The sequence below is a fragment of the Pleurodeles waltl genome, chromosome 5 (assembly GCF_031143425.1).
Source record: "Pleurodeles waltl isolate 20211129_DDA chromosome 5, aPleWal1.hap1.20221129, whole genome shotgun sequence".
Classification (NCBI taxonomy): Eukaryota; Metazoa; Chordata; class Amphibia; order Caudata; family Salamandridae; genus Pleurodeles; species Pleurodeles waltl.
In genome coordinates, this window is record NC_090444.1 from 641,966,072 (window position 1) to 641,984,350 (window position 18,279).

Sequence of the window (18,279 nt, forward strand, 5' to 3'; positions counted from 1 at the left end):
TGGTGTGAGCATAGCAAAGTGTTCGGAAATGCATTGATACTTCCTTGTTACTTGTTTCTAATATGTGTGCCCCATTTGAAGGCACACACACTAGACCTAAAATTTCCTTATGTTCACGTAGTTGTCCCTTCCTACACAGCCGTTGTCGCCATAGTAGACCATTTATATCCAGGAAGGGATACCAACCTCGCATATACACTCCCCTCAACACAGACACACTTGCACTGTAGTCCAGGTATGCCTGCATTGGTGCAGGCTTCTGAGTAATGTGCTATTGCTGGCCCAGATGCAGGACTCTGGTACAAATTCAGCACATGTGTGTTGGATAATAGAAACATTATGGAGTGTATGTGATACACACTGTACACAGAGAGGAAGGTGCAAGTAGTATGGACTTGGTGCATAGTTAAGCACCCTTAAATGCCATTGGCCAAGGACACAAAAGGGCAGGTTTTAGGAAAGTGGTAGTGCATCTAGTCCATCGCAGCTGTCCTTGCACCCCTTAGCGCCTCCTTTTCCCCCACCATTTGTGCGCCATATAAAATATACAGCGCACCATGCCGCAGGGTAAGGGACAATCGAGTCATTTTATTTAGAAGCAAATGATGTACTCAGCAGGAGTAGCATGACCATTTTGGCTCAACTCCCGCAGAATACATAGGGGCCCATCATTTATAATGGTATGCCACCTTTTAACACCTGCTCTGAGCAGGTATTCAAAGTGAGGGACTAAATGGTGCAAGGATATAGTAAAGAATTCCCTGCTCTATTTATTTTGCCCCCCTTACAGGGGTATGTCCCCTCCCATACATTATGCCTGGAGAAGCCATCATGTTAGGCAAGGCTTCACAAAGTGGTGATATGCATGCATAGATAAACCCCCTTAAAGCCGTTGGCCAAAGACACAAAAGGGGCAGGTTTTAGGAAAGTGCTGCTGCAACTAGTCCATCGCAGCTGTCCTTGCAGCCCTTAGCGCCCCCCTTTCCCCTGCCATTTGTGCGCTGTATAAAATATACAGCGCACCATGGCCCAGGTTAGGGGACAATTGTGTAATTTTATTTAGAAGCAAATGATGTACTCAGCAGGAGGAACATAACATTTTTGGCTCAACTCCTGCAGAATACATAGGGGCCCATCATATATAATGGTATGCCCCCCTTTTAACACCTGCTATGAGCACGTGTTCAAAGTGCGGGAAAAAATGGCCCAAGGATATAGTAAAGAATTCCCTGCACCATTTATTTTGCCCCCCTTACAGGGGTAGGCCCCCTTCCATACATTATGCATGGAGAAGTCATCATGCTGTGCAAAGCTTCACAAAGTGGCACTATGCATGCCTTGCACTGCTTTGTTGATGTGGCACTGGGAAAATGCCATTAAGCACTGCCTTAGCGTCAATTATGACTTTCACAATGGCAGCATTAAGGTGGCACTAGGGGGTCCTAAATCAGGTCCAAGACGACCTATCCAGACCCTCGGCTAAACATGCTGCTCTCAACCTTATGCCCACCTGTCATGCACATACAAATAAGGACGTTGCTATGCAAATAGGGTACTTACCAACTGGTCCACCAATCTGTATCCCCAGGTGATCCAGTAGATCTTGCTCCCATGCTATAAGGTCAGCCCAACTATGTTTTAACTGGTGGTCGATGTGCACAACTCGAAATATTCTGCATAGGTGGTGGAACACCTTACCCCACCACAGCTTCTGTGCCTCAGTCGGGTAGCCCTGTATTGCACAGTTGTAAAACTAGCCTCATGGGAAGATAATACTGCACCAGCCAGATGAACCCTCCCAGTTCATCTGCTATCATCTTCGTTGCTCCCCCTTTCCCAAACATTATGCAGTATAAGCTAACTGCAAACGTAAGAGGCCCAAACAAATAATACTTAACTACCCCACCTAACCCAAAATACCCCAACAAACTATGCTACACCTAGACAAACACCACACAATACAATGATGAATACAGGATAAAAACACTACAAAAGACTGAGGAAAAAGGGAAAGAGCACACAACAGCAACAGGACACAGCACAAAACCCTCCAAAAATACCACTTTTCCACCAGCATGAGCGCCACACACCCTCACATAGTCACAGACAAAAAGACTGTGAAGTGAAATCACTGTACCATGTATGCAGCCGGGAAGTCCAGTTTCATAACTTCCTGGGTGTGTGGGCCACGTTTTCTGATATGTGTTTTTTTTTTTTGATGCATGACAGTCATGCGTCCATTTTTTCCCCCATTCAGGCTGACAAGGCCTCAAGACTTGTGATTGGCACACAGGGGCCAGGTGTCATTTTATGATTTGCAATGTACAGAGTATTGGCGTTTGCGTCAAAAAATTAGACGCATGATGGTCAAGCGTGGTATTCCTTCCCATGAAGGCTGACAAGGCCTGTGGACTTGTGACTGAGGCGTCATTTATTTGCATAGCGGAGAATGGAATATTGCAGTTTGCCTTAAAAAAAATTATGCATATCAGGAATGCGTGGACTTTGTTGGAAAGGCTGACAGTGCTCCCAGATTCACATACCATGTCACAGGGCTATGTATGTATGTAGTCAACATGGTATGGCTACGTGGGTGTGCATGTGCATTCATATTTTAACAGTATCAATTGTATGTGCTACCATTATATTTGTATGTGTGTGTAATGCATGTAATGACTGTTACCGTTTGCATATGTGAATGTGTTGCTAGACATTGCCCACATACATGTTAACTCATGTGTAATAGGAGTGTACATATGTGATCTAACACATATTTGTGGATCTACCACATTGTAGTGTCTGATTTCCAAATGTAGGTTTCACAAAAACACAATAGATATGATAGGCTATGTCCATTACATGGCCATTTATGTGAAACCCTTAATAAATCATACTCGGAGGATGTAGTGGACTATGGCTGGGTTCATTTCATGTTACCCCTGGCAATGTGAGTGTGTGTGTGTCCACACTGTGGTGTGTTGCTAGGTTCAGGGTTCATGATGCTCTGCAACACATGTGACATATGGTTCCCCATGCATCTATGATGCAGCAGATGGTGTACTCACGTGTGTAAATGAAGGCTGGTATGTGCTTTGCTTGTGGAAAGAGATGTGTAGTGTCATATGTGTGAAAATTGCCACAGCGGTGTATTCATGGGATATGAAACCTCACATAGCTATCTTTCCGTTGGACTTTGTTAAATGGCTGTGTAGTCATATCAGTGCCACCTTTGTTTCTCTATGTTGGAACACATCTGATGGTCATTTAAGTATATATAAATGATCATGTGATGCAAATGCATTTTCATTAGTGTAAAGTTGACTTTTGTGCAGACTCTAATACACATTATCAGGCCTGTGCCATTTGAGTGGTACATGTGTGCAGAGATGGCCTCTGCGTGTCAACCGCAAGTCTTGAGGCCTTGTCAGACATATGTGTGCATGCCACAAACTCAGTACTTACAATCGACCACAACATGTTTGTTAAGACTGTCACATAAAATGACATACAACTGTGTAGCAGTGTTGCAGTCAGGCAATGATGACAGACCTATGGTTGGGTGTTTTGGCACAGGTTGACGGTGCTCCACTCTGCTCAGTCCACTGTGCATATGCATCAGGCCCCTGACTGTATCAAGAGTTATTGCAGCCTCAGCTATGGGGGTCGGGGGTGTTGGGCAGGGATCTAGCCTCATCACGATAGCTCTTCAGCAGAGCAATGTGCCGTTCCCTTCAGACTGCCACATGCACATATGTGATCACAAGGCCTTCGATTTTCATTTTCGTTTGATGTACTAGATATCAGGCTTGCCCTATCATGTACGGAGGACTGACTACTTGTATGTCTAGGACATGTCTCATCATTTGGCATGGCTTGACAGACATGGTAATATATTCTTAGTAATTTCCATTTGCAGCTTGGTTAGGGCTTGTATCTCTAGTGTAAATTTTAATTTTTGTATGACCCAGGGGACAGATGATGTCATCTGTCATTGCCTTCTGTCAGAATAGTATGCGATGGGCAACTATAACGCTGTTGTTGCAGCAAACATAAGTGGGCTATGTACTGACCTAGGTATCCTCTCTGAATATATATTTGGGTGATCACATACTGATATTGTTGTGTTGCACAGTCAGTATTGCTCTATGTGTGTACCTTTTCTAACATTTACGGCATATCTTGTTTGGATTAGATTTGGTCCTACATTGCTGGCATTCTTTAGGCTGCTTACACTTTGTGCACATCTTCGACTGCAAAATTGTCCGGTCATGCATGGATAGGATGCTATGTGCAACTTGTGCAATTTGAAGATGTACACATCTTCTACCACTGCATACATGATAGTTTCACCCCCAGTTCCAGGCTTTGCCAGATTACATGACTTTCACAGACACAAGACCATACACATGTATATCTGTATTAGCTGCAGGCATGTGTCAAGACAGCAGATTTGTGTAAACAAGTGTGTTAGAATGTACATAGGGGTTGGGGCAGATACTGCCTACATTGCACCCAGACATTCATTTGGTGGTGCATTCTCCCATTTTATTGTTAAATACTGGCTATGGGCCATGTGTATGGAGAGTGGATCAGCATCCATTGCTGCTTAACTTGTCTGGCAACCTTTAGCGCACTGCACAGCCAACATGTGTGTGCTATATTTGAGGTACAGCACACCATGTGGCAGGCTTGGGCCCAGTGATGTGTGGGTACGTAACTCCATTGAAATGTGGTGCAGGCTTAGGCTCAAACTTTGGTCCCTTACCCTGAACAGTCAATGAAGGTCCATTGATACCAATGGTGTCCCCCCTTGTCACACATGCTCAGTGCTGGTGTAGCAGCTACCTGCCTAAGATGTGACTCAGTTTAGTTCCTATATTTCTAATGCACCATTTGGAATCAGCCCCTAACATATGTATGGCCCCCTTGCACACATCTTGCCAGGTGTGGGTATGATGTGGGAAAAGGGGTAGGATTTTGCACAATGCCTACTTAACACCATTTATTTTTTGTGGTGTGTGGATCTAGGCCTTCGTGAGCCACGTGGCCGTGAGTTATGTGACACTGATGTGTAGCATGGAGGCGCTAGACCCTCTTACATCACAACCTATGTTCCAACCATCTTTGTAACTGTTGTGTTTCTTTCCTGCTCTCTGAGGTATGAGCAGCATTCCTATGGTATATGTAGTGGAGAATGAGTAGACCATGGACATTCTGGTGGAAAGTGATTTATTGGTGATATTTACAAAGTGATATTAGTTGTACAGTATCTAGGTGTAGAAGTTCTGACAAACCAGGGAGCAGTATCTCTGATCAAGGCCTGACTGCAGAGGAAAGGAGAGAGGAGAGTTTCAATTGCAGGTGGCAAGGTTGAAAATTGAGGCTCAACAGGAGGAAAGGGAAGCAGAAAGAGAAGCCAAGCAAGCTGAGGCTGAAAGAGCAGCCAAACAGATTGAAGCTGAGAGAGCTGAAGCTGCAGCTGAGAAAAAAAAAATTGTTGGCTCATGAACTGAGTCTCAGGGAGCTGGAGAACAAGGCGAGACAGTCTGAGTCCAGCAGTGATGGTGGCTACACACATGCAGGACCTGTTGGGGAGAAAAAGGTTTGCATACCCAAGAATGTGGTGCGAAGTTTTGTGGTGGGAGATGACATTGACAAGTGGCTGGCTGAAGTTGCACTAAGGGCCCATGAGACCTCTGAGGAAAACTGAGGGGCGGCCTTGTGGTTTCATGTACCAGCAGTGGGAAGGGACACACTTCTTACACTAGCTCCACAGTGTAGGAGGCCGGCCTGGTTTGCAGTGGGTACCTTGGGTACTCACACCTTATACCAGGTCCCTTTCTCCCTTGTTAGTGAATGTAGTAGTGTTCTAGCAGCTTAGGCTGATAGAGATAGCTATAGCAGAGCAGCTTAGGCTGAACTAGGAGACATGCAAAGCTCCTGCAATACCACTTATAGTTACGCAGTACTTATACACTAGTAAAGACAATACTCAGTGTTACCAAAAATAAAGGTATTTATTTGGGTGACACAGTACCAAAAATATCTTAGAGACAATAGAGAGTAAGAATTAGAGAGTAAGAATACAGTAAAGGTAAGTAAATTACCCCACCCCAGAGCCCAGAAAAGCAGGAGTAAAGTTCTGCAAGTTTCCTTAGGACACACTACACCTCGTTTTGGGGATTTTCCAGAAGCCAACCAAGTCTGCAAAGCACAACTGCTGGATTATTGGACCTGAAGACCTGCAAAGGAAGGGGACCAAGTTCAGAAGTCGAAGTTCCAGGAAAGACAGGAGCCCCTACCAACCCAGAAGAGGGTGCAAAAGAAAAGTTCCTGGTTAGTCGAAGATTGCAGGAATGCACCCTACAAAGAAGCCAGCAGGTTCCTGCATGATGCAAAAGATGTCCCATTGCATGAAAAGTGTTGCAGATGAGATTTTGTGTTGGAAGCCACAAACAAGCCTTGGTACAACAAAAGTGAATTTTGTGTGAAAATGGCACTGAATGGACCCAGGAAGGACCTGGGGGTCTCAACTTAGTGTGAGGAGGAAGAGGGGGCTCTCAGCACTTTAGAGAGCCCTTGGGATGCCAGCCAGCACCCCCGGGAGATGCAGGATATGGGGACAAAGGAGGTGCAAAATGCGGTTCATGCAGCACAACTAAGGAAGCTCCCACGCCACCGGAGAACAACTCAGCGAGTTGAGCATCACAGGATGGAGTGCTGGGGACCTGCACCAGGCTGTGCATGAAGGAATTTTACAAATGGTGCACAGAGGTCTCAGGAGGTGAAGAAGACATAGTAAGCAGGGGTACTGTCGCTCTCAAGGAAGGCAACGTCTTACCTCCTCCAAATTGCATCAGCAGGACCTCAGGACAGTCTATGCTGATGATGTCCACCCTGTGTGTCCTTAGGAGCACGCTCGTTGCTGTGAGAGGAGTCTCAGGGTACTGGTTGTTGTCTTGGAAGGTACCTGCTTGGAGCGGGGGAGTGACTCCGTCACTCCACGGGAGATTTCTTCAGTCCTTCTGGTGCAGGATGAAGACAGGGAGTCCCCAAAGCGTGCACACTGTGGAAACTGTTGCAAATACTGACTTGGAGCTGAGGTTGCTGAAGAAAAGTGTCTCTTGTAGATACTTTGTTGCAGTTACAGCATTTCTTGGAGCAGGCTGCGGTTGATCCAAGGTCAGAGGAGTCTGAAGTTGTTGCAGAGGATTCCTGAAGGAAACTTGCAAGCAGAATCTGAAGAGAACCCACAGGAGAGACCCTAAATAGCCCTGAGAGGGGGATTGGCTACCTTATCAGTTATGGACCTATCAGGAGGGGTCTCTGACATCACCTGCTGGCACTGGCCACTCAGAGCCCTCCAGAGTGCCCACACACATTGCAAAGCAAGATGGCTGAAGTCTGGGACACACTGGAGGAGCTCTGGGCACCACCCCTGGGGTGGTGGTAAACAGGGGAGTGGTCACTCCCCGTTTCTTTGTCCAGTTTCCCTCCAGAGCAGGGGAGAAGGTGTCCCTGAACCGGTGTAGACTGGTTTATGCAAGGAGGGCACCATCTGTGCCCTTTAAAGCATTTCTAGAGGCTGGGGGAGGCTACCCCTCCCCAGCCTGTAACACCTATTTCCAAAGGGAGAAGGTGTAACACCCTGCTCTCAGACGAAATGCTTTGTTCTGCCTTCCTGGGACTGGGCTGCCCAGACCCCAGGAGGACAGAACCCTGTCTGTGAGGTGGAAGCAGCTGTAGCTGCAGTGCAAGCCTCAGAGAGCTGGTTTGGCAGTACTGGGGGTCCATGGTGGAGCCCTCAGGATGCATGTAATTGGCTCCCCTATATCAGATTTGGAATGGGGGGACAACTCCATGACCTTAGACATGTTACATGGCCATATTCAGAGCTACCAGTGTGAAGCTACTCACAGGTATTGACCTATATGTAGTGCATGCGTGTAATGGTGTTGCCACACTCACAAAGTCCGGGGAAATGGCCCTGAACTATGTGGGGGCACCTTTGCTAGTGCAAGGGTGACCTCACACATAGTAACTTTGCACCTAACCTTCAGCAAGTGAAGATTAGACATATAGGTGACTTATAAGTTACTTAAGTGCAGTGAAAATGGCTGTGAAATAGTGTGTGCACTGTTTCATGCAGGCTTCAATGGCAGTCCTGTGTAAGGGTTTGTCTGAGCCCCTCATGGGTGGCAAAAGAAATGCTGCAGCCCATATGGATCTCCTGGAACCCCAATGCCCTGAGTACCTAGGTACCATATACTAGGGACTTATAAGGGGGGTCCGGTATACCAACTGAAATTGGTAAATTAAGTCACTGGCCTATAGTGATGAATTTGAAAGCAGAGAGAGCATAAGCATTGAGGTTCTGGTTAGCAGAGCCTCAGTGACACAGTTAGGCACTACACAGGCATACACATTAGGCCATAAATTATGAGCACTGGGGTCCTGACCACCAGGATCCCAGTGAGACAGGCAAAAACATACTGACATACATGTGAAAAATGGGGGTAACATGCCAAGGAAGATGGTACTTTCCCTGCACACAGGATAGGAATGTCTATACTCACATGAAAGCCGCTTAACTGGCTATGTTTGGGCTGACCTCTGAAACATACTGACAGAGGTTTAGGGACAGCACCAAACTTTCCACACAAACTTGGGTAGATTGTTATGATTTCTCCAATAAGGCACTGGACGGATGGGTGTGGGGCAGCAAAGTAGATGATTACAAAGGGTTATATGACTTGATTCTGAGAGAGCATATGATCAGTATTTCTTTTACAGAGTTGCGCCAGCACTTAGTAGATAGCAAGCTGACTGATCCCAGGAAGCTTGCTGAGGAGGCGGACCTCCTCCTGGAGTGTCCAAGAAGGCATCTGGGGGGGGGAACCCCTACAAAGGTGGTCAGGGTTCCCAACAGAAGAAAGAGGGAGGAGAAAAACTTAAAGATAAGGAGTTCTCTAAAGGCCCCCAAACCCATTCCCAAGGGAATTCCTCTTCTAGATTTGGGAAGGAATCAGGGTTCTTTACAGAAAGTTAGGGAATTTTATCCCCAAATGCTTAGAGTGCTACCAGCATGGACACTCTAAGGGCGACTCCCAGTGTTCCAAGAGAGCACAGTCCACCACTGGACAGACACCTGGGTTGGCTAGTGTAGCCCTCGGGGGGAGACAGTCCCAGTTAGCTTTGAGGGGGGCAGACAGAGGTATCCCTAGTGTCCCTGGGAGATAGAAAGATTGTGCCTAAAGCTCACATGCCTGCAAACGCTTCAAAGTATAGGCAGTGGGTCACCATTGATGGGCAAAGGGTAGAGGATCTGCGTGACACAGGAGCCAGTATGACTACTGTCAAGAATCAGCTGGTGTCAGCAGAGCAGATAGTCCCTAATGCATTCAACCAGGTCTTAGTCGCTGACAATTGTGAGTCACTGACAATCGTGAGAGTCACCTACCAGTGGCTCTGGTTCCCTTTGAGTAGGTGGGGGGTCTCTGGTACTCTGAAAGTAGCTGTGAGTCCTGCCATGCCTGTAGATTGTCTGTTAGGTAATGATCTAGAGCATATTGCCTGGAAAGAGGTAAAGCTCAGATCCCACCTGGAGATGTTAGGTTTGCCTGAGTGGGTCTGCATGACCACCAGGTCCATGGATGCCCGGGAAGGGAGTCAAGCGCGTCTGGAGCCTGCAACATTGGCCCAAACAGCTGCAAAGAGGAAGGGCAAAAGGTGCGGGAAACCCACCTCAGATGTTCCCACGGTGGTGGACGGGGCTCCTGAGGAGGAGGAGGAGGCCCCTGAGCCAACTAGAGAGGACACAGCTGACCTGGGTAACCTACCTGAACTTGCTGACTGGCAAGTAGAGGGTGGGCCAACCAGGGCAGAATTCTGCGAGGCGCAGAAAGAATGCCCCGCCCTTGATGGTCTGAGGCGACAGGCTGCAGCCCAAGCAGCTGGTGAAGCCTCTGGCACTCACCATATTTACTACAAGAATGATCTCCTTTACAGTGAGCCTATGTTTCCGTGCCCTGGGGCAGCACGTGTGCTGGTGGTCCCCCAGTGTTACCATGCCTTCCTACTGGGTCTGGCTCACGACATTCCCCTGGCAAGACATCTGGTCCAAGACAAGACCTTTGACCGGCTTGTCACCCACTTCCACTGGCCTAGAATGAGGGTTGCCTCAGATAATTTCTGCAGAGCCTGCCCCACCAGCCAGGCTAGTGGGAAAACAGGGAAAAAGCTTAAAGCCCCCTTGATCAAACTCTCCACCTTTGGCACCCCCTTTGAAAGGGTGGGCATCGACATCGTTGGTCCCTTGGATCCCAAAACTGCCTTGGGCAACAGGTTCATCCTGGTTTTGGTGGACCATGCCACCCGCTATCCAGAGGCAATCCCTCTGAGAACAGTGACTGCACTGGTGGTGACCAGAGCCCTGCTGGGAATATTTACCCGTGTGGGGTTCCCTAAGGAAGTTGTGTCTGACAGAGGCACAAACTTCATGTCTGCATAAATGAAGTCCATGTGCGATGAGTGTTGGGTGACCTACCGGTTTATCATCCTCAATCCAATGGGCTTGTTGAGAGATTCAACGAGACCCTTAAAGGCATGATCAATGGCCTGACTGAAGCCATGAGGCGTAAGTGGGACGTCTTCTTGCCATGCCTGCTGTTTGCTTATAGGGAGGTGTCCCAGAAAGGGGTGGGGTTCAGCCCCGTTGAACTTCTCTATGGTCACCCTGTGAGGGGACCACTAAGCATAGTTAAAGAGGGTTGGGAGAAATCTCCCAAGACACCTCCCCAGGATGTGGACAGCTACATGCTGGCCCTTCACAACCGAACCCAACGGTTCTGGAAGCAGGCCAAAAGTAACCTTGAGACCAGTCAAGAGGTGGTGAAGGAGTGGTATGACCGGAAGGCCACTCTGGTTGAGTTCTGATCTGGAGACAAGGTTTGGGTAATGGAGCCAGTAGAGCCTAGGGCTCTCCAGGACCACTGGTCTGACCCATTTGAGATTAAGGAGCGGAAGGGGGAGGCCACTTACCTAGTGGACCTCCAGACCCCTGGGCACCCCCTAAGAGTTCTCCATCACAACAGACTCAAACCTCAATTTGAGAGATGTGAGGTCAGTATGCTCCTAGTCACAATGAGGGCATGGAAGAGGAGAGTGAACATCTCCCTGACCTCCTCTCTGCCAAAGAAGGTGATGGGTCAGTGGAGGGTGTCATTCTCTCTGACTCCCTGACTCTAGATCAGAGAGGCGACTGCTATGAGTTGTTAGAGCATTTCTCTTCCCTGTTTCCCTTACTCCTGGACTTACCCATCTATCTGTCAATGACATTGACACGGGAGACAGTCCACCTGTGAAGAACAAAATTTACAGATTGTTGGATAAGGTGAAGGCCAACATCAAGGAGGAGGTCTCCAAGATGTTGACCCTAGGGGTTATTGAGAAGTCCAGCAGTCCCTGGGCCAACCCTGTGGTGCTGGTACCTAAGGCTGCTGCCCCCGGTGCAAAGCCAGAACTCAGTTTCTGTGTGGACTACCGGGGTCTCAACTCAGTCACACGGACTGACGCTCACTCCATCCCCGAGCTGATGAGCTCATTGACAGGATAGGCACTGCCAAGTTCCTGAGTACTTTTGATCTTACATCAGGATACTGGCAGATCGCCTTGACTGAGGGGGATAAAGAGAGATATGCATTTTCCACACCTGATGGGCATTACCAGTTCCGGGTGATGCCCTTTGGGTTGAAAAATGCCCCACTACCTTCCAACGGTTGGTTAACGGGGTCCTAGATGGCAAGGGTGCCTACTGCGCAGCCTACCTAGATGACATAGCTGTCTATAGTTCCAGCTGGGAGGAACACCTCCTCCACCTCAAGGAGGTGCTGCAGGCTCTGCAACAGGCAGGCCTGAGTGTTAGAAATGGGGTCTTTGGTTGGCAGGCAGGTTACCCCCTTGGCCCGAGCAGTAGGCTTAACTTCAGAGTTTCTAGGTGTAAAGTAATTGTACCAACACACACAGTAACTTAATGAAAACACTTAAAAATAACACTACACAGGTTTAGAAATATAGAGAATATTTATCTAAACAAAACAAGACCAAAACTACAAAAATCCACAATCCACAAGTCAAGTTATTAAATAAAAAGCAAAAAGAGTCTTCATGTAGCTTTAAACACACACTAACGATGATAGTGTGAAAATGTACCTTGGGTGCGTCAAAAATAACCCTGCCCATGCGAGTGCACCTCAAAAAGGGCTTGCGATGCATCAATTTCACTCATGAGCGAGACCTTGCGTTGTTTCTCCTTTTGCTGGGTCAGGGCGCGTTGTTTCTTCTCTCGGCAGGAGAGTGATGCGTCGATCCAGTCAGCACTCTCGGGTCCGGGCAGGCCTTGCGTTGTTTTTACACGCCCAGCGGTACTTGTGTCAGAAATCCAGCCGCACGATGATCCAAAAACCACGCACCACGGGTTGCGATCTCACCAGCCTCTGTCAGCGATGCTGCGTGTTGTTTCCCCGACTCCGTGCGTCGATCTTCCAGTTGCGCTGCAGGCGAGCGTTGATTTTCAGACGTGAAGCTGCGAAGCCGGCGGCGCGTTGATTTTTTTGCTGCAGATCGGAGTCGCGTCGATCTTTTCCTGCATGGCGTTCTGTGTGTGGATTTCTAACTCTTAGGCTGCCAGCTTCTCCTTTCAGGGTCCCAGGAACTGAATGGGCACCACAGGGCAGAGTAGGAGTCTCTCCAGAAACTCCAGGTGCTGCCAGAGAGAAGTCTTTGCTGTCCCTGAAACTTCAAACAACAAGAGGCAAGCTCTAAATCAAGCCCTTGGACATCTTCACAAGATGGAAGGCACACAAAGTTCAGTCTTCGCCCTCTTACTCTGGCAGAAGCAGCAATTGCAGGATAGCTTCACAAAGCACAGGCAGGGCAGCTCTTCTTCCTCAGCTCTTCAGCTGTTCTCCAGGCAGAGGTTTCTCTTGGTTTCCAGAAGTGTTCTAAAGTGTGTAGTTTTGGGTGCCCTTCTTATACCCATTTTCTCCTTTGAAGTAGGCCTACTTCAAAGTAAAGTCTCTTTTGAATGTGAAATCCTGCCTTGCCTAGGTCAGGCCCCAGACACTCACCAGGGGGTTGGAGACTGCATTGTGTGAGGGCAGGCACAGCCCTTTCAAGTGTGAGTGACCACACATCCCCTCCATCCTAGCACAAATGGCTCACAGGAAATGCAGACTACACCCCAGCTCCCTTTGTGTCACTGTCTAGTGTGAGGTGCAACCAGCCCAACTGTCAAACTGACCCAGACAGGGAATCCACAAACGGTCAGAGTCACAGAAACGGTATAAGCAAGAAAATGCTCACTTTCTAAAAGTGGCATTTTCAAACACACAATCTTAAAATCAACTTTACTAAAAGATGTATTTTTAAATTGTGAGCTCAGAGACACCAAACTCCACATGTCCATCCGCTCCCAAAGGGAATCTACACTTTAATCATATTTAAAGGTAGCCCCCATGTTAACCTATAAGAGGGACAGGCCTTGCAACAGTGAAAAATGAATTTAGCAATATTTAATTGTCAGGACATACAGTATAAAACACATTACTATGGGGGTCATTTCAACCTCGGTGGTCTTTCCACAAGACCGCCAAGAGACCGCCGTGCTGAGGAGCACCAGTGCCGGCGGTTTTCCGCTCGGCGAATTATGACTGCTGGCAGCCCTCCGTCCTTTTCCGGACAGAGAGCTGCCAGCAGCCATACTAGCAGTCGGCGGGGAAGTGGAGGTTGCTCCACCTCCACCGCCCCATCAACAGAACACTGCCCACCGAATCAAGTTACGTGATTCGGCGTGGCGGTGTTCTGTTGACGGAGTGCTGGCGGCGGAGCAGCCCCCATGGATCCCGTCCCCTCCCGGAGGATCAACGGACCAGGTAAGTTGATTGTCCGTTAGGGGAGGGGGGTGGGGAGGGTGTTGTGTGTTGTGTGCGTGCATGGGGGTGTGCCTGTGAGTATGAAGAGGGGGTGTGTGAGTAGGTGTATGCATGCTGGGGTGTAGTGTGTTTGGAAATGTGTGCGTGTCTGCCTGTATGTGTGTCTGTACGGATGTGTGCATGTATGTCTGAATGTGGGTGTGTGTGTATGACTGTGTGTGTCTGTTGGCATGGTTGTTCGTTTGTGTGCGGGTATGTGTGTTGGTGGTGTCTACATGCGTGTCGGGTGTGTGTCTGTATAGTGATGTCGGGGGTCGGGATGGGGAGGGGGTCCTGCCACCTTTAGGGGGGTTGTTGGGGGGTGGAGGAGACCCCTATCAGTGCCAGGGAAGGGATTCCCTGGCACTGATAGTGCTTACCGCCATGGAATTCATGGCGGTGCCCAACCCCATGAAATCCATGGCGGTCAGCCGGGTCACGATACCGCCGGCGGTCTTGTGACGGCCGCCGGGCTGGAGACCCAGGTCTCCAGCCCAGCGGTCGTCTCCGCCATGGCGGTCGGTTCGGAGAAGTGGCGGATGACCATGGCGGAAACTGCCATGGTCATAATTCCAATTTGTTTACCGCCAGCCTGTCGGCGGTAAGACCGCCACTTCTCCGCCAACCGCCAGGGTTGTAATGAGGGCCTATATGTCCTACCTTAACCATACACTGCACCCTGCCCTTGGGGCTACCTAGGGCCTACCTTAGGGGTGCCTTACATGTAAGAAAAGGGACGGTTTAGGCCTGGCAAGTGGGTACACTTGCCAAGTCGAATTTACAGTTAAAACCGCAGACACAGACACTGCAGTGGGAGGTCTGAGACATGATTACAGAGCTACTTACGTGGGTGGCACAACCAGTGCTGCAGATCCACTAGTAGCATTTGATTTACAGGTTCTGGGCACCTCTAGTGCACTGTACTAGGGACTTACTAATAAATCAAATATGCCAATCATGGATAAACCAATTCCAAACACATTTTGTAAATGAGCTCTTGCACTTTAGCACTGGTTAGCAGTGGTAAAGTGCCCAGAGTAACAAAAACAGCAAAAACAGAGTCCAGCACACATCAACAATCTGAGAAACAGATGCCAAAAGTTAAGGTAGACCATGCCAAGGATGAAAAGTCTAACACTGACCATCAAGGCTAGTAAGTGCCAGATTGGGCAGGGTTCCGTGGTGTTCTTGGGACACCTAGTAGATGGTGGCAAGGTGCAGCCACTCCAGGCCAAGATTGAAACTATCAAGGCCTGGCAACCACCTAGAACACAGACCTAAGTGAGAGCCTTCATAGGCCTCACTGGATACTACCATAGGTTTGTCAAGGGCTGTGGTACCATTGTGTCACCCTTGACAGAACTTACCTCCAAAAAGCAACGTAGGTTGGTAAATTGGACAGAGGCTTGTTAGAAAGTCTTTGATTCTCTGAAGGATGCAATGTGCACGGTCCCTGTGCTCAAGGCCCCTGACTACTCCCAGGAATTTATTGTGCAGACAGACGCGTCAGAGCATGGCATAGGGGCTGTTCTAGCACAGCTAAATGAGGAGGGCTCAGACCAACCAGTAGTCTTTATTAGTAGAAGACTATTTCCACGGGAACAGAGGATGAGTGCTATTGAGAGAGAAGCATTTGCTGTGGTCTGGGCACTGAAGAAGCTGAGACCATACCTGTTTGGGACTCACTTCCAGGTTCAGACAGACCACAGGTCTCTCAGACGGCTCATGCAGATGAGGGGTGAGAATCCTAAACTCTTGAGGTGGTCCATTTCCCTACAGGGGATGGACTTTATGGTGGAGCATCGCCTAGGGATTGACCACACCAACGCTGATGGTCTCTCCAGATACTTCTGCCTTAGCGATGAGAGCTCCCAGGAGGTTGGGTAGCTCTCCCCACTTTCAGCTGGGGGAACACATGTTAGACCTGGCAGCCTTAGGGTGGTCACCCCTAACTTTTTGCCTGCCTCCCTCCACTTTTTAGATACTGTTTTTGCTGGTTTTAGGACTCGGCACACTTTACCACTGCTAACCAGTGCTAAAGTGCATATGCTCTCTCCCTTTAAACATGGTAACATTGGATCATACCCAATTGGACTATTTAATGTACTTATAAAGTCCCTAATAAAAGGCAATAAATGTGCCCAGGGCCTGTAGATTAAATGCTACTAGTGGGCCTGTAGCACTGCTTGTGCCACCCACTTCAGTAGCCCTTTAATCTTGTCTCAGGCCTGCCATTGCAAGGCCTGTGTGTACAATTCCACTGTCAAATCGACTTGGAATTTGAAAGTACTTGCCAAGCCTAAAACTCCCCTTTTCTACATATAAGACACCCCTAAGGTATGCCCTAGGTAACCCATAGGGCAGGGTGTTGTGTAGGCAAAAGGCAGGACATGTACCTAGATAGTTTACATTTCCTGGTGGTGTAAAACTCCTAAATTCGTCTTTACACTGCTGTGAGGAATGCAGCCTTCATAGGCTAACATTGGGGATGCCCTCATACATTGTTTGAGTGGTAGCTGCTGATCTGAAAGGAGTAGGAAGGTCATATTTAGTATGGCCAGAATGGTGATATAAAATCCTGCTGACTTGTGAAGTTGGATTTAATATTACTATTTAGAAATGCCACTTTTAGAAAGTGAGCATTTCTCTGCACTTACATCTTTCTGTGCCTTACAATCCACATCTGGCTGGGTTTAGTTGACAGCTCCTTGTGCATTCACTCAGACACACCCCAAACACAGGATACTCAGCCTCACTTGCATACATTTGCATTTTGAATGGGTCTTCCTGGGCTGGGAGGGTGGAGGGCTTGCCCTCACACAAAGGACTGACACACCCCCTACTGGGACCCTGGCAGACAGGATTGAACTACAAGGGGACCTGGTGCACTTCTATGCCACTCTTTGAAGTCTCCCCCACTTCAAAGGCACATTTGGGTCTCTAAACAGGGCCTCTGTCCCCACCAACTGAGACTCTTTATGGAGAAGAAACTTGAAACCAGAACCTGCATCCTGCCAAGAAGAACTGTCTGGCTGCCCAAAGGACTCACCTGTCTGCTTTCTGTGAAGGACTGCTGCCTTGTTGTTGCCCTGCTGCCTTGCTGCTCTCTGGCTGTGGTGAAGAAGTGCTCTACAAGGGTTTGGATAGATCTTGCCTCCTGTTCCCTGAAGTCTCAGGACCAAAAAGACTTAGGGGGTCATTACGACCTCGGCGGTCTTTTTGCAAGACCGCCGAGGTACCGCCGTGCTGAAGACCGCCAGTGGTGGCGGTCTTCCGCTCGGCGTATTATGACCGTTGGCTGCTCTCCGTCCTTGTTCCGACGGAGAGCCGCCAACAGCCATACTGGCGGGAGGCGAGGAAGTGGAGGTTGCTCCACCTCCACTGCCACGCCAACAGAACACCGCCCAGCGAATCACGACCTGTGATTCATCATGGCGGTGTTCTGTTGGCGGTGTGGTGTTGGCGGACCTGCCCCCATGGCTCCCGTCCCCTCCCGGAGGATTGTCGGACCAGGTCAGTCGATCGTCCGTGAGGGGAGGTGGGTGGGGGGGTGTTGTGTGTTGTGTGGGTGCATGGGGGTGTGCGTCTGTGTATGTAGAGGGGGTGTGTGAGTGCGTGTATGCCTGCGGGTATATCTGTATGGATGTATGCGTGTATGTGTGAATGTGGGTGTGCGTGTATGACTGTGTGTGTGGATGTAGGCATGTATGTTGGCGTGTGTGCGTGTAAGTATGTAAGTATGTAGGCGGTGCCTGCATGCGTGTCGTGTGGGTATGGGTGCAGTGATGTTGGGGTTTGGGGTGGGGAGGGGGGCCTTGCCACCTTTGGGGGGTGGTAGGGGTGGTGGTGGGGGTAGGGGAGGGAATCGGGGTGGGGGTGGGGGGTGGCGGAGACCCCTATCAGTGCCAGGGATGGAATTCCCTGGCACTGATAGTGCTTACGGCCATGGTTTTCATGGCGGTTCAGACCGCTGGAAAACCGCGGCGGTAAGCCGGGTCCAAATACCGCCGGTGGTATAGTGACGGCCGCCGGGCTGGAGACCCAGGTCTCCAGCCCGGCGGGCGGAACGGAGAACCGGCGGATGACCATGGCATGGCGGTCCGCCATGGTCATAATACGGAAAAAAAAGACCGCCAGCCTGTTGCCAGTCTTACCGCTGGTTCTCCGCCTTCCACCAGGGTCGTAATGACCCCCTTAATCTCTTCAAGTAGAAATCCTCGTGTGGTGAAATTCGACGCACATCCTGCCAGAAATGATGCACAGCATGAACCGCAGAAAAAATTTCACTGCATGTCGAACCGGAACGACG